This window comes from Corylus avellana, chromosome ca5, assembly GCF_901000735.1.
Source record: "Corylus avellana chromosome ca5, CavTom2PMs-1.0".
In the NCBI taxonomy this organism is placed as follows: domain Eukaryota; kingdom Viridiplantae; phylum Streptophyta; class Magnoliopsida; order Fagales; family Betulaceae; genus Corylus; species Corylus avellana.
The window spans coordinates 15,923,587-15,936,744 of NC_081545.1; the positions used below are offsets into that span (position 1 = coordinate 15,923,587).

The 13,158-nt window shown below is 33.7% G+C and overlaps 1 long non-coding RNA gene across 1 annotated transcript; it reads right to left on the reverse strand.

The window, feature by feature from the left end:
- Window positions 1-2,367: 2,367 nt before the first annotated feature.
- Window positions 2,368-2,853, reverse strand: LOC132183112 (uncharacterized). The gene is made up of 3 exons (XR_009440350.1): window positions 2,815-2,853; window positions 2,584-2,646; window positions 2,368-2,383 (listed from the first exon to the last, which is right to left on the reverse strand). It is a non-coding gene; the product is annotated as an uncharacterized LOC132183112 (long non-coding RNA).
- Window positions 2,854-13,158: the final 10,305 nt, after the last annotated feature.

Below are 13,158 nucleotides of genomic sequence, written 5' to 3' on the forward strand. Positions count from 1 at the left end.
CAAGTAGACAAAAATCTTGGTGGTCCGTATACAACATCTCATCTATAAGCCTTTTAAGGATCATAACATATGAATTTCTTGAAAAGTCCTTTATGAATATGCCTCATAACAAGAATCTCCAAACAAACATGTATACATTCTTCACACAAAAAGTGTAACAAAAAAATTGCAATGCATAAACTAGAAAGCGAAAGAAAAAAAAATGCAAAGCAAAGAAAAACAACATGTTCTAGGATTTTCAAAAATAAGCAAAACAACAATTCCTAGACATGTTATTTACTCACCTAAATTTAGGTGAGATCACTACCACTCCCCCTCAATGGGTGAATGGTATCGACCTTCCTAACCCAAACCTTCTTAACCCTAAGTGCATATTTGTGACTCTTGTCAAACTCATCTAACCTAGATAACACTCCTTTCATCATTATGCATAGCCCCTCAAAACCTTTCATAGAATATGAATTCTCACTCTTATGCTCACGAGGTCTCAACTTAAAACAGTTAGGTCGAATATGACCAACTTTGCCACAATGATGGCAGGTATGGACAAATTTCGGAGAAGCTTGTCTCATATGAGGAGGGATATACATATACTTAAATCTAGACAAACATGACTCTACACCACCTTTTTCTTTCTTAGGAGCAGCCTTTTTATTCCAAGGTCTTTGGAATTTCAACTTAGAACAATTTGGTCTAATATGACCAATAATCCCACAATGGTGGCATGTAAGAATGAACCTTTGAGAAGGTTGGTTCCTTGCAAGGTAAACAAAGTTGGAGTTGCCTCTAGGTAAAAAGTGTTCAACACGAGAGTACTTACCTTTCTTACCCTTCTTACCTCTTGAGGTCGCAGTAGCTGTTTTCTTCTTTTTCTTTAAGACTTCTTTTCCTCTTCTTCTTGAGGAGTGAACAGCAACTAGCTTATCTTTATCCAATGGCTCTTCCAAGTTTTCTGTTTCAACAAAAACTTTCTTGGAAGAAGAAGCAAGGTTAGAGGAATGAGCAATAATCTTGTCAAAATCAATCCCAGGTTTATCACAAGTAGATTTTTGGGTATGCAAAATTTTGTCAAGATTATCATTAGAGAATTTTTCCAATAGAGTTTTGGACTCCTTTAATTCATTCTCTAATGACTCAACTTTATTAGCAAGATCATGATTTTCAGATTTCAATGTTTTACACAAATCAAGAGAATCATTCAATTCACCAATTAGCTCATCTTTATCATGTTTAGCCTATCTGAGTTTCTTTAGATTCTTAGAATTAATAACTTGTAGCTCAGAGAATTTTACAAACAACAAATTATAAGTCTCCTGAAGATCAATTTCATTATCAGAATTATAATCAGAATAATACTATTTATTAGAAGGCATAATAGTTTCAAAACAATCAAGAGTTTGGGACATCTAGAAAGTATATAGGATCACACTCAGGAATTTAATCCTTTGACAGAGTGAACCTGTTCTGATACCAATTGAAAATTCTAAAACGACTCCAAACGACACATATTCAAATGTTTAGGTGATTCACAAATATTAAGCGGAATAAGATCTAACCTAACAATTAATAATCAACCAAATTCAGATATGTAATGAAAAACAAGAATACAGATATTTGGTTACGAAGAGAAAACCATTTAGAGAGCTCTCTAAATGTAAAACCTCTCCGGGGCAGCCAAACCCAAGAAATCAATCCACTATAAGAAAAATAAGGAATAGAAGAAGAATTACAAAACCATTGCAATCTACTCTTCCTTGTACACGACAAGTGACCCACTTGACTTCTATCGCAGTAGCCCTTTCCAAAACATCTGGCACAATTCTTCTATAAGATTTCATTTCACCGGAACTCCGATTGGCTTCACCTATTTAATCTTTACTCACATAAACTAGAACAATATCTCTCTCTAAGCTCTCTGTTTTTACTCTCAAAATACGTACGTATAATAGGCAAAACAGATTGTTTAAATAGAAAATAAACAACAAATCGGCAGCCATGTCCGGACATGGATAAGTTGGTGTCCGGACATGCCTAGGGTTACATATGCGTAACCTAGTGGTGTCCGGACATCCAACTCTTGTGTCCGGACAGCCCATATAAAAAGGGCTTGCTGGAAATGGGGTCCGGACCCAGCTTCTGGCGGTCCGGACAGGCATTCTGAAAATGCTGTACAGTCTTGATCAACAGCTCGGATTGATGGGCGTTTGTGGTTCGATTGAGCTGAAATTTTGCAGGGACGTTCATAACACATGAATCTACATTATGAACGGTGGAGATTGGATTCTGAGCATTCTATATCATTGTTTGAGCCTATAAACAGTAGCCTATGCATTTTGGAATTGAATTAAGCCAAAACATGAACTAACAACCGGAAACCAAATTCCTGTTTGATGATAAAGATAGGTTAGGGTAATGAAAGAGAGTGAATATATATATATTTTGGTTAAGTAATGAAAGAGGGTGAATTTGTCAGGCAGGTATTGGTTAGCATCAATATGAAAGAAATTGTATTGAATTTCTTTTCTTCCCTCTTTGATAGGGAAAGCTTTGAAAACTGCAGTGATTAATACTAAAGAAACTTACGGTGACAGCATTTCACAACTAGTAGCATCAGATGATCCCAAAAACTTGTTGTAAGATAAATCCCTGCAATACATGTCATAATCCCTTCATGACAGTTCTTAATTGAAAAAGAATGATATTGAGATATTAGAGCTCATCACATGAGTCTCACAAGATCTCACAATCCAAAAGGAGGAAGAATAAAATTTACAGACAAATGAAATAAAGATTCTCGGCTTATAGTAGACATACATTTTATTGTTATTGTTGTTGCTGTTCAATATCCAAGTCAAAGAGTTGCTGGTTAAAAACCTACATTTACAAAATATATGTTCATCTTGTTTATTACCAAATGAGTAGTCACAGTGGAGGATAAAACATAGATAATTTGAGAAATAAATAAAAAATGAAACATTTACATAATTTTTACTTTCTGTGCATATAGCTTACATGTATTCTAGAGCCTCATTTGAAGTTGTATCGGAATTGGACCACTCAAATTGTTGAAGCTCAGGTCTCTACAAGATATAAACAAATCTTATATAAGCATAAATTATATATTTTTACCAATGAATTACATAATATAACGGAATCAAATTTATTTAATATAATTTGTTTTCCATTTTGTTGCACTAATATATTCAATTAAAATTCTATAATCCAAAATGCAGTTCCTTGTAGAAATAAAGCCATTACTACATGTTAGTAGTTGACATTATATTTTCTTTCCAACAATCTTGAAAAAAATTTCCATACATTCAGAGACTTATAGATTATGGGCTGATTTCAAAAGCAAGGGAATAAACAGTAGAATTTATTGAATTGAAATGATTCAATTGCCATGGGACATCCAAAAGGACCTCTAGTATCTCAAAGTCTAAATAAATTTTCTTTACATGGATAACATACTTTTGAAACAAGAACCAAAATATTAAAACGAAAAAAATTAAGAGCAGAGAGAGAGAAGATAAATAGACAAACTGTAGTAAATTATCCCTCTAGTTTCAAAAGAGTGAACGATTTCTAGGTGAATAAGAAACCTCTTGCTAAAACTAGCATACAAACAGAGAAGAATGGAGAAAACAAGTAACCTTTTTTTCATTTTTCTAAGAAAGAAAAGTCTTATGTGCTTTGTTAGTTTTATTTTGGCTCATTCGATAGTATGTTTGTAGTCATTTGGAAAATATGTTCAAGCATGAAGAATTGAAGAATTCAGAGTGTTTCAGTCTAGTGTGTCCGGGGCACCCAGAAGACAGGTCTGGACAATGATTCCAGAGAGATCAACAAAGATTGATGTGTCCGGACATCAGTTAGACATGTCTAGACACAGTTTCCCGAGAGTTCACTTTAGACAGCATGTCCGGATATCAGTTGGACATGTTTGGACCCAATTTCCAGAGACTTCATTGTGCAAGACATGTTCGGACAACCAGAAGAAGTGTCCGGACATGATTTCCATAGACTTCAATTCACAAGAGTTTTCCAAACAGTTGGGAACATGTTTGGACAGGAATTCCAGAGAGTTCATTCTGCATTGGATGTCCGGACAGTTGGACGTCATGTTTAGACATGTAGGGTTTACAAAGACGTAACCCTAGCCGTGTCTGAACATGAGTTTAACCCTGTTCGAACACAACCACTTTTTAATTGCCTAATTCTTGTTAGAATAGGACTGTACCTTTAGCCTATGTATTGGGGACTATCAAGCACATTTGAAGTACGTATTCCAAGAGCGAATACTGTTGTGCTAAGAAAGCTTTCAAGATTCAGAGCTTTAGGTCTCTCTCTTAGAGTTAGAGTTGTGTCTTCATCCACAGATCCAAAACAACCGCAGCCTACCGAAGTTCTAATAAAGGAGATCACATAGAAGAAACTTTCAAGAGGTTCTAGGAGAACTACTGCGGTAGCGAACAAGTGGGTCGCTTGTCTAGTACACGAGATTGTCAGTTGCAAAAGTTTTGTAAGTTTTGACATTATGTAATTTCTTGTTATTCTATAGTGAAGTGATTTCCTGGATTTTGCTACCTTAGAGAGGTTTTAGGTTTAGAAAGTTCTTTAAATGATTTCCTCTTTGTAACCAAATATCTGTGTCCCTTTTATTTACAACTTCAATATACATTTGGTGAATTGTTGCATGCTTCATATTTTTAATTCTGTATATTATTGTAAACACCTATTTAACCCCCTTCTAGGTGTAGATTGGAGTCTATTAGGTTTTTCAATTGGTATCAGAGCGGGTTCACACTGTGATGGATTTATCTCCTAAGTGTGATCCTAGACTCCGCATCAAATGTCTCATACTGTTGCACCTAACTCTCTTCCCGTCTTTGACGGATTAAATTACACACTTTGAAAAATTCGTATGAGAGCATATCTCAAATCAATTAAAATTGGAATGTTGTTGAATATGGATGGACCCATCCAGATAGAGCAATAGCCGAATGGACAATGGATGAAAATAATGTTATCATTGCTAATGACAAAGCTATAAATTTCATATTCATTTCTATCTCAATCAAGGAATTCTCAGGAATTTCTAGAGGTGAGATAGCTAAGGAAGCATGGGAAACATGAAATCACTCATGAATGAACTAAAATTGTGAGATCTTCAAAACTTCATATGTTGATTTCTCAATTTGAAGAGATTAGAATACAAGAAGATGAGACATTTGATGAGTTTAATTCTAAGCTTAGCACAATTAGAAACTCTTCTATCAATCTAGGGAAAAAAGTGTCAGATACTAAAACTGTTAAGAAAATATTGAGATCTTTACCTGAGAGGTTTATACCTAAGATTACTGCCATACAAGAGAGCAAAGATTTAGACACAATGAGAGTAGAGGAACTTGTTGGTTAACTTCAAACTTTTGAGCTTGTCTTACCTAAACTAAAGAAAACCAAGAATATTGCTCTTAAGATCAATGATGCTAAGGTGAACTCTGGTGATCCCTCTTATGACGATTCCTGGGATGATGAACTCTAGGAAGTTTAGGAAATTCTTCAAACCCACGAAATAAAATTTCAAAAATAGAAATTCTCAATTTCCTAAGAAATCAAGAAATGAGACTATTGAGAATGATAAGTTACCTAGTGGTTGCAAGTGTCATGAATGTGGATGGTGTGATCATATTCGTGCTGATTGTGCTAACTTGAGAAAGTCAAATGACAAGGCTTTTAATGTTACTCAAAATGATGAGTCAGACAAGGATGATGTTGAAGAGGGAGTGAATTATTTAGCATTTGGTGTTACTTATGACAGTGAGCATGAGGTTAGTGAGTCTAATTCTCAAGACAAACAAGGTTTATTTGACAATAAATCTGAAGAGGAGGATGATCTGCAAAATGCTTATAATAATCTTTTTGAGATAACTAAAAAAGTTGAATAATCAGCACTTAAAGAAACTCAAAGAGATTAATCTTGAAAATGCAAAACTATCTGTAACCTTAAATGATTCTCTTGCTGTTCGTAAATACATTGATATTTGAAAATCACATGTTAATTGACAACCCCAGATATTCCACATATTGGAAGGAAAATAAGTACCATTAGACTATATAGCAATTGGTATCTAATCTGATTTTATTTATGTATTTTAGTCAGAGTTTGGTCAGTTAGTTGGTAGGCGACTATTAGGAGTAATATGATTTATGTGTTTAGTTTTCCAATAACTACCGAAAAAAAAAAAAGAAAAAAAAAAAAAAAGAGTTTTAACTTCCCTATTGGTAGAGTTTAAGTCCCATATAAGCTATCTAGATGCCATTCGGTCTACTTTCGTTGAATAAAAATCTACAAATTTGTATTTTGGAGGAACGATCTCCCTTGGCAATCAATCCTGCTTCTCTACAATACGGTAGTATCATACGGAATTAATAACAAATAGTGCCAGCGAACAGTAGATCGAAACTTTAATAGTATGTAATTTCAATCCAATTCTGGTTCATCTCAAGTGACTTCATAACACTTGTCATGATAAAAAATATAAGATGTCTTATAATCACAGAAGTCCAGAACATAAAACAGTTTTAAACCTGGATATAGAGAAAGAAATTCAAAAGTAAATCATCTCTGTAAGTATACACATGTCAAGCAACTTACATTCTTTTCAAGTTTTCAGTCGTTAAAATATAGTCTGGGATTGAACCACTGATTAAGCAATTTCTAAGCACCCTAAGGCACAGGAATAAGACCAACAACTTGGTTAAGTAAGAAAACTGCAAAATCAATCACGATATGATTCATTACTCGTTGTAGCAAATAAAGTCAATATAGAACTTACAAATACTTCAAAACTTTCAAATCCTTCAAATTAGGGAAGCTACTGCTTGATCCGTTCAAGTTAGATATCATCCTGGCAAACATGTCAGATCAGTCAAAACTGATTGTACTATCTTCCAGATTTCCTGTTCCTAATCAATGTCTGCTATAGGAACACTCACAGTTCAGTTAAGTTTCTCAACAGGGATATGTTTGAAGGAATGGGGCCCTCGATCCATGGACGTGCCTTGGATATAACTGCAAAAAAAAAATTAATATTTCCTCATACCAAAAAGCAAAACTAATATATTTTTTTCTCTGAAAGCCGTTGGGTTGTTCTTGGGGTTGAGGGGCGCACATAATAGAATTCTAGCCTCAAAACACCATTTTTATAGCTCAAAAGGTTATATTTTCACTTGTCAGTAAGTCCCATCAAACGTTCTGTGTTGAACATTCCATGGTCTTCATTGAACATTCATTGATTATTCTACAATTTTGATCATAACTTTTGTTACGATACTCGAAATTGCATGTGCAATCCCATTCCAAAAAAATTTTTTCAAGGCGCACGACACCGTATCCATTATAATATTTTTGAGTGTCTTATTAGGATTCAAAAATTCAATTTTTTCCTTTTTAAGATTGTGTTTCCAATGCTTTCTCACCATTTAAGAATTCTACGTATACTTTCGCACCATAATTGATCTCATAATTGTTATTCTAAAAATTTATCTTTAATTACTATGTATTTTCACTGGGTTTATTAACATTACACTTCCTTTCACATTTTAATATATGATTTTTGAAGAAGGGTATTATTCTCTCTCCTCTATTTATTTATTTATTTTTAATTTTGTTTTTTCCTCTCCTCTTAGTATTATTGCATATTCTCCCTCCGTGACAAAAGAAGTTGTTGGGAGTCTTGTGACTATATTGAACCAACAATTCAGGTGGCATGACCAATAACTTTTGCAATTTTTTCTTCAAAATAAAAATAAAAATTTGGATACCAATTGAATATCTAGGGCTAGTGTGGGGTAGTGAATTTGAATAATAATAAAAAAAAAATGATGCTGTGAAAATGAAAATTTATAAAAATATGAGTATTAGGAAAATATAAATTAAATTTATGATCCTTAGGAAAATATAAATTTTTAAAGATATGATTGTTGGAAAAAAGAAAAAAGAAATATTTGAAAAATAATATTTAAATGGAATATAAAAGTGGCCAACTAAAATTCTGTAATATAGCTGTTTGGAAAAAGTAAATAGCTTAAATAAAAAAAAAAAATGTGATTTTTTTATGCTAAAATGGAGAGTAAATTTGTTGAGATTAATGTGAATACTTAGGGGAATATGTATATTTTTTCCTAAAAAAAAAAAAAAAAAAAATTGAGGATTGTAAATATGGAGGAGAGCTTTACCAAAATTTGATACCTTTCGTATTAGAATTGCGTTGCTAAGACTGAAATTGAAGGGCTTTTAATGGAAGAAGAGCTTTACTGAAATCTAATACCTTGCTTTGCTAGGACTTTTAATTGAAAGCTTTTGAAAGAGAGAAGGATTTTTTTTTTTTTTTTTTGGATTTCTATGCAGGAGTGAAGGAGCTAGAAATCTGGTAACTTCGAACTAGTATCACTTTGCGGAATAAGTTGCTCTTCATTTTATTGTCAAGATTTAAAATGTGTGCATTTAATGGTGTACATCATGTTAAATTTAAATAAAGGGAAATTTTATTTTAGACCTTTGAACTACCGCGAGTTTTGACAAGGTCCCAAATTTCAAAACCTCTCAATTTAAACCCCTGAACTTTCAATTGCAGTTAATTTGAACTCCTTTGTCAGATTTTAAACATTAAACGTGAGACAATGACATTTATACTCCAAATTTTTTTATAAAATTTTAAATTTACCCTTAAATCCAAAACGTTCTTTTTTTTTTAAAAAAAAAAAAACGAACATCAGAGATATTTTGGTCTTTTTAACGGCTAAATCTGATGAAATAGTTCAAATTGACTGCAATTGAAAGTTCAAAGAGTTCAAATTGAGAGGTTTTGAAGTTTGGGGGGGGCTTGTCAAAATGCGCGGTAATTCAAGGGGTCTAAAATGAAGTTTTTCCTTTAAATAATTTTGAAAAAAAGACCACATTATCTTCAAACTACCATCAAATTGATAATATCCTCCCAAATTTTCCTGGAGATTTGTGTGTTAAACCCAATGGTTTGTCATGGTTGGAAGCAAGGGCTTAAGAGAATGGAACTCATGGTTAGAAGAATCACACAGTTGAGATTTGAGAATGTGATCTTTTGCTTGACAATGACAACATAGAATTTAAAACGTCGGACAATAGGAGTGATGAGGTAGAGATGTGCAAATAGATACTTCTCTTTTACGAAACCATGGCCTTGGGGTTGGCTCCACCATCCCGATATTTGTTTTATTTTATTTTAGTTTTTATTTTTATTTTTCAAATTTATAGGAGTATTTTTGTTATTGAAAAATTGTTTAAGGTTATTTTTATCCTTTTGCTTATCTTGGGGACATTGCCAATTTTTTTTTTTTAGTTGAAAGTTTGAGGATGACATTATGAATTGAGTGTCAGTTTAAAAATGTATGTAGACTTTTCCTAAAGTTTGATAATATTCATATGTGGACATTATCTATTGAATGATACTTTGAAGAGGGAGAGCGTCTGTGATGCCCAAAATTACAAAACCATAAAAAGAAAATTATTTTAATGTTCGACTAATTACAAATTGTTTTAAAAACCTTTTTATTCAAAAAACATCCCAAAAACCCAACTTTAATTTTCGGCCTAACGTTTGATAGGGGACCAGTGAACGTTCGACCTTTACCCCTAGCACGAACGTTTGACCAAGTTCCACATTGAACATTTGACTTTTATCCCTAGCACGAAACGTTTGACCAAGTTCCACACTGAACGTTTGACCTTCAACTTTAGAAACGTTGGGTAATAATACACCGAATGTTCGAGCATAGTACCAAACGTTCGACGACAGTTTGAAAAGTAATTGAAAAACCTAAAATACGACTCCAAATGACACCTATTTAAATGTCTAGGTGTTTCACAAAGATTATGCGGAATAAGATCTAACCTAACAGTTAATATTCAACCAAATACAGATATGTAATGAACATTCAAGAACACAGATATTTGGTTACGAAGAGGAAACCATTTAGAGAATTCTCTAAATGTAAAACCTCTTCGGGGCAACCAAACCCAGGAAATCAATCCACTATAAGAAAAATAAGGAATAAAAAACCTTTGCAATTGACACTTCCTTGCACACGACAAGCGACTCGCTTGACTTCTACCGTAGTAGCCCTTTCCAAAACATTTGGCACAATTCTTCTATATGATTTGCTTTTACTGGAACTCCGAAAGACTTCTCAACCGTAGATTTATCAAAGGAATAACTAAAACTCTAAGAGATTCAATTTAACGCTCATCACATATGATCTCTCTTAGCACAGCCTCCGACGAACTCTCTGGGGGTGAAAATTCGTGTCTCTCTCTTTTATAAAGATGTATATATACTCCGGACAAAACCTTAGGCCTAACCCACTTAAAATCATGTTTTTGGGCTTAAAACTTACGGGGTGTCCGGATAGGTTAATGGGCTGTCCGGACAGGGCCTTGCGGAGAAAAAAATAAGGTTTCTGAAAATGCGGTCTGGACCCCGGGAAGGCCTGTCCGGACAGGGCATGCAATGGGTGAAACAGCATTTTGGAAATGCTGTCCAGCCTTGATCAACAGCTCCGATCGATGGGCGTTTGTGGTCCGATTGAGCTGAAATTTTGCAGAGACGGTCATAACACATGAATCTATATTATGAACGGTGAAGATTGGATTTTGAGTATTCTATATCAGTATATAAGCTTGTGAACAGTAGCCTCTGCATTTTGAAACTAAATGAAGCCAACACAAGAACTAACAGTAATTTTAACCCATTATCCACATTTTCAACTTTTTACATGTTCCTCACCCTATAGATACACCCTCCTTCACCTTCGCCTTCATCCCTCACTCCCACACCCCCCTAAACCCTAAACCTAGATAGAGAGAGATTTTTGAGAAAAAATGAGGAGATTTTAAAGTGAGTTGTTAACTTCAAAGGTAAACTCTTTTGAGTCAATTTTGCTTTCATGTTGTTATGTAATTTTCATGTTTTTTATAAGTGCCATGATGAGTTATGCAATTATCCTTCATAAAAGAAAAGGTTTTCAAATGTTTTGAAACACCTATTGTTTTCCTAAGCTTTCATGTATTATGGCTTATTATGTCTTATTGTACTTATTAAGAAACTTATGATTAGCGTGATGATTTGAATGTAGGAGCTTTGCATGCGTTATGGCATTTTGACCAAACGTTCCATTTATTCTGACCAAATGTTCGACCTTGAGTCCGAACATTTGATCATAAGCCAGAACGTTCGAACAATGTCCAGAATGGGTAAAATTAGGGTTTTGTGATCTTTTAACTAGTTTGACTTGTAGGTTAGGACCTTACATGTTTATAATAGGTTCTCTAGTACGACGTGTAACGGTAAACTATGTTTCGTTATAGCAGGGACTCGAGATGTTTGAGGATTTGAGTGAGCGTACGAGGTAAGTATTTACTTATGATTGTCTTCCATAAAAAACATGCGATATGTTAGCTGACTGAGCACGCGTATGTTATGAGCATAATTACTTTTCATATAACTTAGTAAACGCTTTAATAATTAATTAATAAGATGCATTGTATGATATAGTATACCGATATGTACGGTATAATGGTCATGAGCTTACTACATAGACTTAATTCTATGGTCAAATATGTGTGTGTTTATATGGGCCTTGGATCTAATGGTTGTTCATGACCGGTACAACCATATTTGATTGGCGGGTCACTACATGATATACATCATTAATAGCGTAGGCCACCCGAAGTCGGGCTCCGTCGGGCTGCTAGTGTTATGGATGATAGCGTGCAATATACGGGGCAATGGTATTGTATTACAAGTCCTTCGAGACAGCGCCAACTTTACTGAGAATGAGTAATATTTTGGATATACCATATATGATCATTACGACTTAATTATGACATTAGTTTTCTGCATTCAAACTTATAGGCAATTGTCGCTTGGATTACACCTACACTCCTCGAAAACCAAAACAATACTTTTATGGTGTAATAGCAGAGGCAACACCTAATATGTTTGTGGAAACACACGTTTACTTCTGTATAATAATGGGAGCTCATTTCATACTCAATTATGAGATTTACTTACTGAGTCTTAGACTAATTTACGGCTTGTTCAGTTGTTTGTTTTAACAGGATTCTCTAAAATGAAAAAGCTATGAGTTTGTTTTGTAGTACTCGATTTGATTAGAATGACTATTTTGGTTAGAAACTCCAAGTCTATGATTGATGGTAATTCTTACATACTTTATGATTTTTAGATATCTCATATCTCACATTTTCACCTTCCACTTATATTTACTATGATTTTGTCAGATGGGCGATCCCCTCGGTTAGTTACCAGTTAACTTAATTTGAGGAATTGCCAGTAACCCTACCAAAATGGTTCCCTCCAATTTTGGGGGCGTTACAGCTTTACCAAAATTTGATACCTTTTGTAGTAATATTGCTTTGCTAGGATTGAAATTGAAGGGCTTTTAATGAAAGAAGAGCTTTACCAAAATATGATACCTTGCTTCGCTAGCACTTGAAATTGAAGGCTTTAAAGGAGAGAAGGTGCTCTAGGGTGTATCTAACGATATACTCATATTATTTAATTTTTAAAAAAAGAAATGTTATTTAGTAGACTATCATATGACTCCCATACAAACTGGGATGAAGTGACATACTCTTCCACTAGGACAAAAAGAAGTCGTTGTGACTACTGAACCAACAACACAGTTGGCATGACAAATAACTTTTGAAATTTTTCTTCAAAATCAAAATGAAAATCAAAATTTGGATACCAACCTGAATATCTGGGGCTGGTGCAAGGCAGTGAATTTGAATAAAAAAAATGATGGTTGTGAAAATATTAAATTTATAAAAATATGAGCATTAGAATAATATAAATTTTAAAAAGTATGATCCTTAGAAATAAATAAATTTTTAAAGATATGATTGTTACAAAAAGAATAAAGAAATATTTGAAAAAAAAAATTAAGTGGAACATAAAAGTGGCTAGCTAAAATTTTGAGCCTCTTGTAGGCGTTTGGAAAAAGTAAATAGCTAAAAGAGGGGAAAAAAAGAAGAAGTGAGTTTTAAGCTAAAATAAAGAGTAAACTTGTTGAGGTTGATGTGAATACTTAGGGGACTAT